At 44.6% G+C, this 12,680-nt stretch overlaps 6 non-coding genes across 6 annotated transcripts; all 6 read left to right on the top strand.

The window, feature by feature from the left end:
* Positions 1-1,898: 1,898 nt before the first annotated feature.
* trnas-aga (transfer RNA serine (anticodon AGA)) lies at positions 1,899-1,980 on the top strand. The gene has a single exon. It is a non-coding gene; the product is annotated as a tRNA-Ser (tRNA).
* Positions 1,981-3,982: 2,002 nt separating this feature from the next.
* On the top strand, positions 3,983-4,064 carry trnas-aga (transfer RNA serine (anticodon AGA)). Its single transcript has one exon. It is a non-coding gene; the product is annotated as a tRNA-Ser (tRNA).
* A 1,360-nt stretch (positions 4,065-5,424) lies between these two features.
* On the top strand, positions 5,425-5,496 carry trnag-ucc (transfer RNA glycine (anticodon UCC)). The gene has a single exon. It is a non-coding gene; the product is annotated as a tRNA-Gly (tRNA).
* A 575-nt stretch (positions 5,497-6,071) lies between these two features.
* trnas-aga (transfer RNA serine (anticodon AGA)) lies at positions 6,072-6,153 on the top strand. The gene has a single exon. It is a non-coding gene; the product is annotated as a tRNA-Ser (tRNA).
* Positions 6,154-7,507: 1,354 nt separating this feature from the next.
* On the top strand, positions 7,508-7,579 carry trnag-ucc (transfer RNA glycine (anticodon UCC)). Its single transcript has one exon. It is a non-coding gene; the product is annotated as a tRNA-Gly (tRNA).
* Positions 7,580-8,154: 575 nt separating this feature from the next.
* Positions 8,155-8,236, top strand: trnas-aga (transfer RNA serine (anticodon AGA)). The gene has a single exon. It is a non-coding gene; the product is annotated as a tRNA-Ser (tRNA).
* The last annotated feature ends 4,444 nt before the right edge of the window (positions 8,237-12,680 follow it).

The raw sequence follows: 12,680 nt of genomic DNA, 5'->3' as shown, positions 1-12,680 counted from the left end.
CAGAAGCAATGGACCCAGCTATGTCCTGACAAAATTAGGCACATATTCAGTAAACATGGCATCCTTCAATTGCTCTCTTAGCCACCCCACACGTGCCCCCGTGTAGTCGTCCAGGATCCAGTCTGAGTACCGCCAATGACTCATGCGTCTGACAAATGCTCATTGCTTTGCAAGAGGACTGGGATCGGGATTGGAGGCACAGCGGATTTCACCGGGAATGGGACAACAGCAGAAATAGCTTCAAACATTACTGCATGAAAAGCACAAGGAGTGGACACATTTCATTGTTTGGAACACTGCTTTTCACTACAGCTCTTTGCATGTAAAAACTTTGCTCTTCTCCACAGCTGGCTGACAGACACGCAAAAGCGCAAGCAAGAGTGGCCACAGACCCACTATGCCGGCCTTTGTACACTCTCTCCATCTAATGATAGAGAGGAAGGATACATTCACTACTTCTAGCCTCCACTATTCAAATTCAGTATTTTCACAGTGTCCTAAAAGCTTCCTGAAAAGCCTTTACACTGTTTTCCAAAACGCTGCATCCAGAGCACAGTCAGGGACTGGAAGGACAGAGTAGATTTCCCCCATATGGACTTCTCTCTTCATTGGCTCCCAATTAAATCCCAAATAAAAATCCAAATACTTGCCCTCACACACAAGGTCTTGAATAATCACCACCAATTTTGTCTACAAGATCTCACAGTGCCATATCATCCCAACAGAGTGCTTTGCTCTCAGACTGCTGGCTTCCGAGGGGATTTTAAAGTGCAATGGAAGGCAGAGCCATCACTTTTCAGGCCCCTCTCTGTGGAACCAGCTCCCACTTTGTATTTGGGACACAGACACTTGCTCTCATTTTTGAATTAAGCGTAAAACCTTTTTGCCAAAGTCCAATAACTTGAAAGAGGAGCCAAAGACGTCCTCGTCCCAGATTCGTCCCAAGACAGATTCACACCTATTCTCACCTTGTCTGCTGTGACCTGAAGAACTCGCGTGACCATTGCGACTCTCAAGGTGCTAAAAGTCACGCAAGAGTTTAAATGCGTGAGAGGCCACACTTGAGTAGCAAAGAAGCTTTGCTGATGAGATTAAATGTGCAGTTGCATGAAAGCACTAGTCTTTTTAGTGATCTACCTTTTGACCAGTTTAGAACCTGACAAGCGAGTAATCACAATGCCCACCTTGTTAATTGTCCTGAAAATCTGTATAAGCCGGACAATGAATCAGTGATGTTGTAGTCTTTCACAGCGATGGTGGTATAGTGGCGAGCATAGCTGCCTTCCAAGCAGTTGACCCGCGTTCGATTCCCGGCCATCGAAGTTGCCACTCGCAGTGCTGTTCGAGCATGTGGGCTGCGTACTATTTTACACTAAAAACGTTCTCCGCTCTTTCTGCAAATGCTTACAATGTCAGGCCAGGTGCATTCTTCATCGGCCTCGCTGCTACCGTTTGCTGTGGAAAGACACTGTTCACACAGGCTTTGAGTTCTCATCACTTCATACCTCTACCTTCTTACATGAAACTGTGATTGGACACGCTACTTCTTCATAAAGACACCCAGTCCCACTTTAAATATTGTGCTCAATGTTTGGAATGAAGATAACATTTTACTAACCATGTACTGATCAGCTCTTTGCGGTGGCAAAATCATCAGCTGTGTGTGTTACTGTTCATGCAAACAAGCAAGCTAATGTCAGCCAGCTAGCTTCAACCGCAGCTGTGCTGCACCAATCTCACGGAACTGCAAAACCACAAGCTTTCGCACCAAAGTCATGCAGCTACCGCATTTACAATCCAGCGTGGCCGTTGTTGTGCACATCCTACTTGAAAGATGTGTGGAGTAGGACTTTGTAGGACGTATGTCTTTCAAGTATGTAGTTCCACAGCCCAATGTGGTTGTTGTGGCCGAGCGGTCAAGGCGATGGACTAGAAATCCATTGGGGTCTCCCCGCACAGGTTCGAATCCTGTCGACAACGGTCAGCTTTTTTGCGCCAGTCCTGACGTTGATTTGAGAAGAAGGCATGGAGATCACCTGAGAAGGTGCCAGGAGAAAGAGCCAGGCCTTTGCTTGTGAAAATAGAGCACGCAGAAGCAATGGACCCAGCTATGTCCTGACAAAATTAGGCACATATTCAGTAAACATGGCATCCTTCAATTGCTCTCTTAGCCACCCCACACGTGCCCCCGTGTAGTCGTCCAGGATCCAGTCTGAGTACCGCCAATGACTCATGCGTCTGACAAATGCTGATTGCTTTGCAAGAGGACTGGGATTGGAGGCACAGCGGATTTCACCGGGAATGGGACAACAGCAGAAATAGCTTCAAACATTACTGCATGAAAAGCACAAGGAGTGGACACATTTCATTGTTTGGAACACTGCTTTTCACTACAGCTCTTTGCATGTAAAAACTTTGCTCTTCTCCACAGCTGGCTGACAGACACGCAAAAGCGCAAGCAAGAGTGGCCACAGACCCACTATGCCGGCCTTTGTACACTCTCTCCATCTAATGATAGAGAGGAAGGATACATTCACTACTTCTAGCCTCCACTATTCAAATTCAGTATTTTCACAGTGTCCTAAAAGCTTCCTGAAAAGCCTTTACACTGTTTTCCAAAACGCTGCATCCAGAGCACAGTCAGGGACTGGAAGGACAGAGTAGATTTCCCCCATATGGACTTCTCTCTTCATTGGCTCCCAATTAAATCCCAAATAAAAATCCAAATACTTGCCCTCACACACAAGGTCTTGAATAATCACCACCAATTTTGTATACAAGATCTCACAGTGCCATATCATCCCAACAGAGTGCTTTGCTCTCAGACTGCTGGCTTCCGAGGGGATTTTAAAGTGCAATGGAAGGCAGAGCCATCACTTTTCAGGCCCCTCTCTGTGGAACCAGCTCCCACTTTGTATTCGGGACACAGACACTTGCTCTCATTTTTGAATTAAGCGTAAAACCTTTTTGCCAAAGTCCAATAACTTGAAAGAGGAGCCAAAGACGTCCTCGTCCCAGATTCGTCCCAAGACAGATTCACACCTATTCTCACCTTGTCTGCTGTGACCTGAAGAACTCGCGTGACCATTGCGACTCTCAAGGTGCTAAAAATCACGCAAGAGTTTAAATGCGTGAGAGGCCACACTTGAGTAGCAAAGAAGCTTTGCTGATGAGATTAAATGTGCAGTTGCATGAAAGCACTAGTCTTTTTAGTGATCTACCTTTTGACCAGTTTAGAACCTGACAAGCGAGTAATCACAATGCCCACCTTGTTAATTGTCCTGAAAATGTGTATAAGCCGGACAATGAATCAGTGATGTTGTAGTCTTTCACAGCGATGGTGGTATAGTGGCGAGCATAGCTTCCTTCCAAGCAGTTGACCCGGGTTCTATTCCCGGCCATCGCAGTTGCCACTCGCAGTGCTGTTCGAGAATGTGGGCTGCGTACTATTTTACACTAAAAACGTTCTCCGCTCTTTCTGCAAATGCTTACAATGTCAGGCCAGGTGCATTCTTCATCGGCCTCGCTGCTACCGTTTGCTGTGGAAAGACACTGTTCACACAGGCTTTGAGTTCTCATCACTTCATACCTCTACCTTCTTACATGAAACTGTGATTGGACACGCTACTTCTTCATAAAGACACCCAGTCCCACTTTAAATATTGTGCTCAATGTTTGGAATGAAGATAACATTTTACTAACCATGTACTGATCAGCTCTTTGCGGTGGCAAAATCATCAGCTGTGTGTGTTACTGTTCATGCAAACAAGCAAGCTAATGTCAGCCAGCTAGCTTCAACCGCAGCTGTGCTGCACCAATCTCACGGAACTGCAAAACCACAAGCTTTCGCACCAAAGTCATGCAGCTACCGCATTTACAATCCAGCGTGGCCGTTGTTGTGCACATCCTACTTGAAAGATGTGTGGAGTAGGACTTTGTAGGACGTATGTCTTTCAAGTATGTAGTTCCACAGCCCAATGTGGTTGTTGTGGCCGAGCGGTCAAGGCGATGGACTAGAAATCCATTGGGGTCTCCCCGCACAGGTTCGAATCCTGTCGACAACGGTGAGCTTTTTTGCGGCAGTCCTGACGTTGATTTGAGAAGAAGGCATGGAGATCACCTGAGAAGGTGCCAGGAGAAAGAGCCAGGCCTTTGCTTGTGAAAATAGAGCACGCAGAAGCAATGGACCCAGCTATGTCCTGACAAAATTAGGCACATATTCAGTAAACATGGCATCCTTCAATTGGTCTCTTAGCCACCCCACACGTGCCCCCGTGTAGTCGTCCAGGATCCAGTCTGAGTACCGCCAATGACTCATGCGTCTGACAAATGCTGATTGCTTTGCAAGAGGACTGGGATCGGGATTGGAGGCACAGCGGATTTCACCGGGAATGGGACAACAGCAGAAATAGCTTCAAACATTACTGCATGAAAAGCACAAGGAGTGGACACATTTCATTGTTTGGAACACTGCTTTTCACTACAGCTCTTTGCATGTAAAAACTTTGCTCTTCTCCACAGCTGGCTGACAGACACGCAAAAGCGCAAGCAAGAGTGGCCACAGACCCACTATGCCGGCCTTTGTACACTCTCTCCATCTAATGATAGAGAGGAAGGATACATTCACTACTTCTAGCCTCCACTATTCAAATTCAGTATTTTCACAGTGTCCTAAAAGCTTCCTGAAAAGCCTTTACACTGTTTTCCAAAACACTGCATCCAGAGCACAGTCAGGGACTGGAAGGACAGAGTAGATTCCCCCCATATGGACTTCTCTCTTCATTGGCTCCCAATTAAATCCCAAATAAAAATCCAAATACTTGCCCTCACACACAAGGTCTTGAATAATCACCACCAATTTTGTCTACAAGATCTCACAGTGCCATATCATCCCAACAGAGTGCTTTGCTCTCAGACTGCTGGCTTCCGAGGGGATTTTAAAGTGCAATGGAAGGCAGAGCCATCACTTTTCAGGCCCCTCTCTGTGGAACCAGCTCCCACTTTGTATTCGGGACACAGACACTTGCTCTCATTTTTGAATGAAGCGTAAAACCTTTTTGCCAAAGTCCAATAACTTGAAAGAAGAGCCAAAGACGTCCTCGTCCCAGATTCGTCCCAAGACAGATTCACACCTATTCTCACCTTGTCTGCTGTGACCTGAAGAACTCGCGTGACCATTGCGACTCTCAAGGTGCTAAAAATCACGCAAGAGTTTAAATGCGTGAGAGGCCACACTTGAGTAGCAAAGAAGCTTTGCTGATGAGATTAAATGTGCAGTTGCATGAAAGCACTAGTCTTTTTAGTGATCTACCTTTTGACCAGTTTAGAACCTGACAAGCGAGTAATCACAATGCCCACCTTGTTAATTGTCCTGAAAATCTGTATAAGCCGGACAATGAATCAGTGATGTTGTAGTCTTTCACAGCGATGGTGGTATAGTGGCGAGCATAGCTGCCTTCCAAGCAGTTGACCCGGGTTCGATTCCCGGCCGTCGCAGTCGCCACTCGCAGTGCTGTTCGAGCATGTGGGCTGCGTACTATTTTACACTAAAAACGTTCTCCGCTCTTTTTGCAAATGCTTACAATGTCAGGCCAGGTGCATTCTTCATCGGCCTCGCTGCTACCGTTTGCTGTGGAAAGACACTGTTCACACAGGCTTTGAGTTCTCATCACTTCATACCTCTACCTTCTTACATGAAACTGTGATTGGACACGCTACTTCTTCATAAAGACACCCAGTCCCACTTTAAATATTGTGCTCAATGTTTGGAATGAAGATAACATTTTACTAACCATGTACTGATCAGCTCTTTGCGGTGGCAAAATCATCAGCTGTGTGTGTTACTGTTCATGCAAACAAGCAAGCTAATGTCAGCCAGCTAGCTTCAACCGCAGCTGTGCTGCACCAATCTCACGGAACTGCAAAACCACAAGCTTTCGCACCAAAGTCATGCAGCTACCGCATTTACAATCCAGAGTGGCCGTTGTTGTGCACATCCTACTTGAAAGATGTGTGGCGTAGGACTTGGAAGACGTATGTCTTTCAAGTATGTAGTTCCACAGCCCAATGTGGTTGTTGTGGCCGAGCGGTCAAGGCGATGGACTAGAAATCCATTGGGGTCTCCCCGCACAGGTTCGAATCCTGTCGACAACGGTCAGCTGTTTTGCGCCAGTCCAGACGTTGATTTGAGAAGAAGGCATGGAGATCACCTGAGAAGGTGCCAGGAGAAAGAGCCAGGCCTTTGCTTGTGAAAATAGAGCACGCAGAAGCAATGGACCCAGCTATGTCCTGACAAAATTAGGCACATATTCAGTAAACATGGCATCCTTCAATTGGTCTCTTAGCCACCCCACACGTGCCCCCGTGTAGTCGTCCAGGATCCAGTCTGAGTACCGCCAATGACTCATGCGTCTGACAAATGCTCATTGCTTTGCAAGAGGACTGGGATTGGAGGCACAGCGGATTTCACCGGGAATGGGACAACAGCAGAAATAGCTTCAAACATTACTGCATGAAAAGCACAAGGAGTGGACACATTTCATTGTTTGGAACACTGCTTTTCACTACAGCTCTTTGCATGTAAAAACTTTGCTCTTCTCCACAGCTGGCTGACAGACACGCAAAAGCGCAAGCAAGAGTGGCCACAGACCCACTATGCCGGCCTTTGTACACTCTCTCCATCTAATGATAGAGAGGAAGGATACATTCACTACTTCTAGCCTCCACTATTCAAATTCAGTATTTTCACAGTGTCCTAAAAGCTTCCTGAAAAGCCTTTACACTGTTTTCCAAAACGCTGCATCCAGAGCACAGTCAGGGACTGGAAGGACAGAGTAGATTTCCCCCATATGGACTTCTCTCTTCATTGGCTCCCAATTAAATCCCAAATAAAAATCCAAATACTTGCCCTCACACACAAGGTCTTGAATAATCACCACCAATTTTGTCTACAAGATCTCACAGTGCCATATCATCCCAACAGAGTGCTTTGCTCTCAGACTGCTGGCTTCCGAGGGGATTTTAAAGTGCAATGGAAGGCAGAGCCATCACTTTTCAGGCCCCTCTCTGTGGAACCAGCTCCCACTTTGTATTCGGGACACAGACACTTGCTCTCATTTTTGAATGAAGCGTAAAACCTTTTTGCCAAAGTCCAATAACTTGAAAGAAGAGCCAAAGACGTCCTCGTCCCAGATTCGTCCCAAGACAGATTCACACCTATTCTCACCTTGTCTGCTGTGACCTGAAGAACTCGCGTGACCATTGCGACTCTCAAGGTGCTAAAAATCACGCAAGAGTTTAAATGCGTGAGAGGCCACACTTGAGTAGCAAAGAAGCTTTGCTGATGAGATTAAATGTGCAGTTGCATGAAAGCACTAGTCTTTTTAGTGATCTACCTTTTGACCAGTTTAGAACCTGACAAGCGAGTAATCACAATGCCCACCTTGTTAATTGTCCTGAAAAGCTGTATAAGCCGGACAATGAATCAGTGATGTTGTAGTCTTTCACAGCGATGGTGGTATAGTGGCGAGCATAGCTTCCTTCCAAGCAGTTGACCCGGGTTCGATTCCCGGCCATCGCAGTTGCCACTCACAGTGCTGTTCAAGCATGTGGGCTGCGTACTGTTTTACACTAAAAACGTTCTCCGCTCTTTCTGCAAATGCTTACAATGTCAGGCCAGGTGCATTCTTCATCGGCCTCGCTGCTACCGTTTGCTGTGGAAAGACACTGTTCACACAGGCTTTGAGTTCTCATCACTTCATACCTCTACCTTCTTACATGAAACTGTGATTGGACACGCTACTTCTTCATAAAGACACCCAGTCCCACTTTAAATATTGTGCTCAATGTTTGGAATGAAGATAACATTTTACTAACCATGTACTGATCAGCTCTTTGCGGTGGCAAAATCATCAGCTGTGTGTGTTACTGTTCATGCAAACAAGCAAGCTAATGTCAGCCAGCTAGCTTCAACCGCAGCTGTGCTGCACCAATCTCACGGAACTGCAAAACCACAAGCTTTCGCACCAAAGTCATGCAGCTACCGCATTTACAATCCAGCGTGGCCGTTGTTGTGCACATCCTACTTGAAAGATGTGTGGCGTAGGACTTGGAAGACGTATGTCTTTCAAGTATGTAGTTCCACAGCCCAATGTGGTTGTTGTGGCCGAGCGGTCAAGGCGATGGACTAGAAATCCATTGGGGTCTCCCCGCACAGCTTCGAATCCTGTCGACAACGGTGAGCTTTTTTGCGCCAGTCCTGACGTTGATTTGAGAAGAAGGCATGGAGATCACCTGAGAAGGTGCCAGGAGAAAGAGCCAGGCCTTTGCTTGTGAAAATAGAGCACGCAGAAGCAATGGACCCAGCTATGTCCTGACAAAATTAGGCACATATTCAGTAAACATGGCATCCTTCAATTGGTCTCTTAGCCACCCCACACGTGCCCCCGTGTAGTCGTCCAGGATCCAGTCTGAGTACCGCCAATGACTCATGCGTCTGACAAATGCTCATTGCTTTGCAAGAGGACTGGGATTGGAGGCACAGCGGATTTCACCGGGAATGGGACAACAGCAGAAATAGCTTCAAACATTACTGCATGAAAAGCACAAGGAGTGGACACATTTCATTGTTTGGAACACTGCTTTTCACTACAGCTCTTTGCATGTAAAAACTTTGCTCTTCTCCACAGCTGGCTGACAGACACGCAAAAGCGCAAGCAAGAGTGGCCACAGACCCACTATGCCGGCCTTTGTACACTCTCTCCATCTAATGATAGAGAGGAAGGATACATTCACTACTTCTAGCCTCCACTATTCAAATTCAGTATTTTCACAGTGTCCTAAAAGCTTCCTGAAAAGCCTTTACACTGTTTTCCAAAACGCTGCATCCAGAGCACAGTCAGGGACTGGAAGGACAGAGTAGATTTCCCCCATATGGACTTCTCTCTTCATTGGCTCCCAATTAAATCCCAAATAAAAATCCAAATACTTGCCCTCACACACAAGGTCTTGAATAATCACCACCAATTTTGTCTACAAGATCTCACAGTGCCATATCATCCCAACAGAGTGCTTTGCTCTCAGACTGCTGGCTTCCGAGGGGATTTTAAAGTGCAATGGAAGGCAGAGCCATCACTTTTCAGGCCCCCCTCTGTGGAACCAGCTCCCACTTTGTATTCGGGACACAGACACTTGCTCTCATTTTTGAATTAAGCGTAAAACCTTTTTGCCAAAGTCCAATAACTTGAAAGAGGAGCCAAAGACGTCCTCGTCCCAGATTCGTCCCAAGACAGATTCACACCTATTCTCACCTTGTCTGCTGTGACCTGAAGAACTCGCGTGACCATTGCGACTCTCAAGGTGCTAAAAATCACGCAAGAGTTTAAATGCGTGAGAGGCCACACTTGAGTAGCAAAGAAGCTTTGCTGATGAGATTAAATGTGCAGTTGCATGAAAGCACTAGTCTTTTTAGTGATCTACCTTTTGACCAGTTTAGAACCTGACAAGCGAGTAATCACAATGCCCACCTTGTTAATTGTCCTGAAAATCTGTATAAGCCGGACAATGAATCAGTGATGTTGTAGTCTTTCACAGCGATGGTGGTATAGTGGCGAGCATAACTTCCTTCCAAGCAGTTGACCCGGGTTCGATTCCTGGCCATCGCAGTTGCCACTCGCAGTGCTGTTTGCGAATGAGTTAATCATGCTGGTTTACACAAAACCAGTAAAACTCTGCTCTCTCTGTAAATCATTATAGTTCTGTTATATGAAAGGGTTTTATGTTTTATCACCTCATACATATACCTTCTTACATAAAATTTAATCTGCATTCTTCTCTTCTCCAGTGATTCAAAACGAGCTGGGTATTGTATTGCAGGTTGTAGGAAGCAAAGTGTAGAAAACGAAAAAGGAATGAATCGACCTCCTTAACAGAAACAGACTCATAAAATTAAGACTTTTCTGCTTTGGATGATCAAGTTCCCCCTTTCATTGTTTTTTAGACCAGTGGTTCCCAAACTTTTTTTGCTAGGCCCCTTCAGGCGCACCTCCCAACGTCCCCGTACAATCACATCTTAATAAACTACTAACTCTTTTATGCTACGTCCGCACCTACACGGGTACTTTTGAAAAAGCAGCTGTTTCGTCCACACGTAAACAGCATTTCGAATTCCCGAAAACTAAGATTTTTTAAAACTCCTTTTTTGCGTTTACATGTGGACAAGGAATACAGAGTTCGTCATGCAACGTCAAAGCTATGTGCCTTTTTTCACGTCACGCTGTGCTCACGTTATTGTTTACATGAGATGAATTGTTAATCTGACTATCTGCAATTTTTACACGCTTACATATACACACACAGTTACTGTCCCTCCATTTAGAAAGGCAGATGCGTCACGGTGTAATTATTTTACGTGTAGTTGTTTTTTCCTGTGTAATAATATTTGACATTGCTATCAAAACATTTTTCAAAAAATGCCTCTTAGTGCAAAATGGGTTCAAAACCATAAACAGCTGTGGGATACTGTTTTGTACTGTTTGGAACAAATCGTGGCAGAACGGCCTGATGTTATTTGTATCCCGCTGTAACTTTACTAAATAAAGAAGTAACATCTCCAAAATGTCAGGAGTAGTTAGTCATTACGACAAGTGTTTGTGAAATAAAAATCAAGATTGTGGGATACTGTTTGTCCCTGATTTGGAGAGCCCAGCGCTGCTCCTGACGCAGGGAAAACCAATTCTGCAGGGGAGACCTACCTTGGCACTTGTGCAGGTGAAGCCAAAGGGAAGATATGCTTCACCATATTTTCTAGTCTTTGGCTTAGAATGAAGTTGGTTTGGAAACATATTCAGCTATGCTTCATCTCCTGCTTTGCGTTTGTGTGGGAGTCCCGTCAAAAACCTGTCCATTATGCTAGCGGTGTCCAAGCATTCTTTCTTTTATTTCCCCCCTTTTCATACCGCGGGCCCCACGCTTTGGGAAGCTCTGTTTTAGACAATGAAAGGGAGCCTGCATGTGAGGTCCCTCTGCTTCCAAGTCCTCAGCCTTCTGATGCCTGATTTCAATCACAGGACACTCATAAGATCATGCACCCAGATTTGAAAAATTAATTTTGCTCCCTGGACACGCAACTCTGTGAAAGTGACTGAAAATGCTAGTGTGGACATGTAGCGTTTTCAGACGACAACGCTGTTTTCAAATCTTCAAGATTAACAATGAGGTGGAGTTGTTGCTGCGAATAACAGAAAAGTACAAAGTTGCAAAAGCGAGTGAGATTTAAAGAATTTGAAGAAAAGCTATCTGGAGCATGTACAACCTGATATTAATCTTTAATGGGGCTGTCAAAATTGCGAGCAAACAAAGCAACTGCTGTTTAATGCCCTCTGCTATCTTAGTTTAATTGGCCACATGACTGCATCATATGACTAACATGCGTCATTGTTTTAGAAAGTCTCCGTTTTCGCTGTCCACACTGCGACGCGAAAGCACCGTTTGGAAATGTATGCGTATTTCAGAGCATTTTCAAAATGCTGCATTTTCCATCAGCGAAAACACCATCTCAGTGTGAACGGGAGGCCCAAACAGAGAGAAAACAATGCATTTTCAAACAAAAACACATTGGTGTGAACGTAGCCTCTGTGAGATGTTTCAGTCATCTCCGGGGTAGGCTCATGGCATGACAGAGTGATTATTTCTTTTACCTGGCCTGGGAACACTTTGGTGTTGTATGGTTGTATGATTTTCAAATATTGATGATAAAATAAGAAATAGCCATGAAACATGCATAATATTTACTTTTTAAGTTGACTAACATTGGAATCTGTGATGTGACTTAAAGTTTCCTGATAGCAGATAACATAGCAGAGTTAGGTTGTTCCTGCCCAACAACCTAACTGTGCTTATTGTGGTGTTACTCTGAAGTTTCTCGTGATACATGATTACTTTTGATACTTTTTTTCAGAGGGAAAACTCCAGATATGATGAAAGAGAAATATATTTAGATGTCTGCTTTTGGCCAAGTGGCTCAACTGATAAATGAGTCATTAAATAAAACAAGAAATGTTTAAACAAATTGAGGAAGCTGGTCAACAGGAAGCTGCGGACACAGTTTCCACAACCTGTGTGAGTACAGACAGCTTTCTGTAATAAAATTACTCAGTCACGTGGTCTGGCATTCTTTTTGTTAGTACCTCTTATAATATTTGCATCAGTCATATTTGCTGTTGTGTCTGTTTGGTTTGAAATGATAACTAAATGTCACATTGATGTCACTCCTTACCTAACCATATTGATGTTACAGGAGTAACATCAATATGGATGTCAGGGGCCGGCAGAACATCACACTGTAACAAGATGATCAGTGTTATTTACTTCACTGTAGCTGTGACTTCAGTGTTACTGTTGTGTGCTGAACAGAAAACCTTTCTGCATGATGTAAGGCTGCATCTTGCTTTAGATTTGTGCTTATAAATTTAAAAAAATGAATTGTACTATATATTTGTAAAGTTAAAATACTGATAAATATAACAGGCAAATAGGATAAAACCTGAAGGCCTGGATGAAAATGTGAAATTGAAAATGTAATCATTAGTTTAATTAATTTATTTGCACCGTGATGAGACTGAGCTGACTTTCTTATTCACAGGAAGGTTTGTCTGTTCCAAAAGGTTGATTCTATTTATCTG

Source organism: Astatotilapia calliptera, chromosome 9 (genome assembly GCF_964374335.1).
Source record: "Astatotilapia calliptera chromosome 9, fAstCal68.1, whole genome shotgun sequence".
Taxonomy (NCBI): domain Eukaryota; kingdom Metazoa; phylum Chordata; class Actinopteri; order Cichliformes; family Cichlidae; genus Astatotilapia; species Astatotilapia calliptera.
The sequence above is the reverse complement of the archived record's forward strand: the minus strand, read 5'-3'. Positions and strand labels throughout refer to the sequence as shown.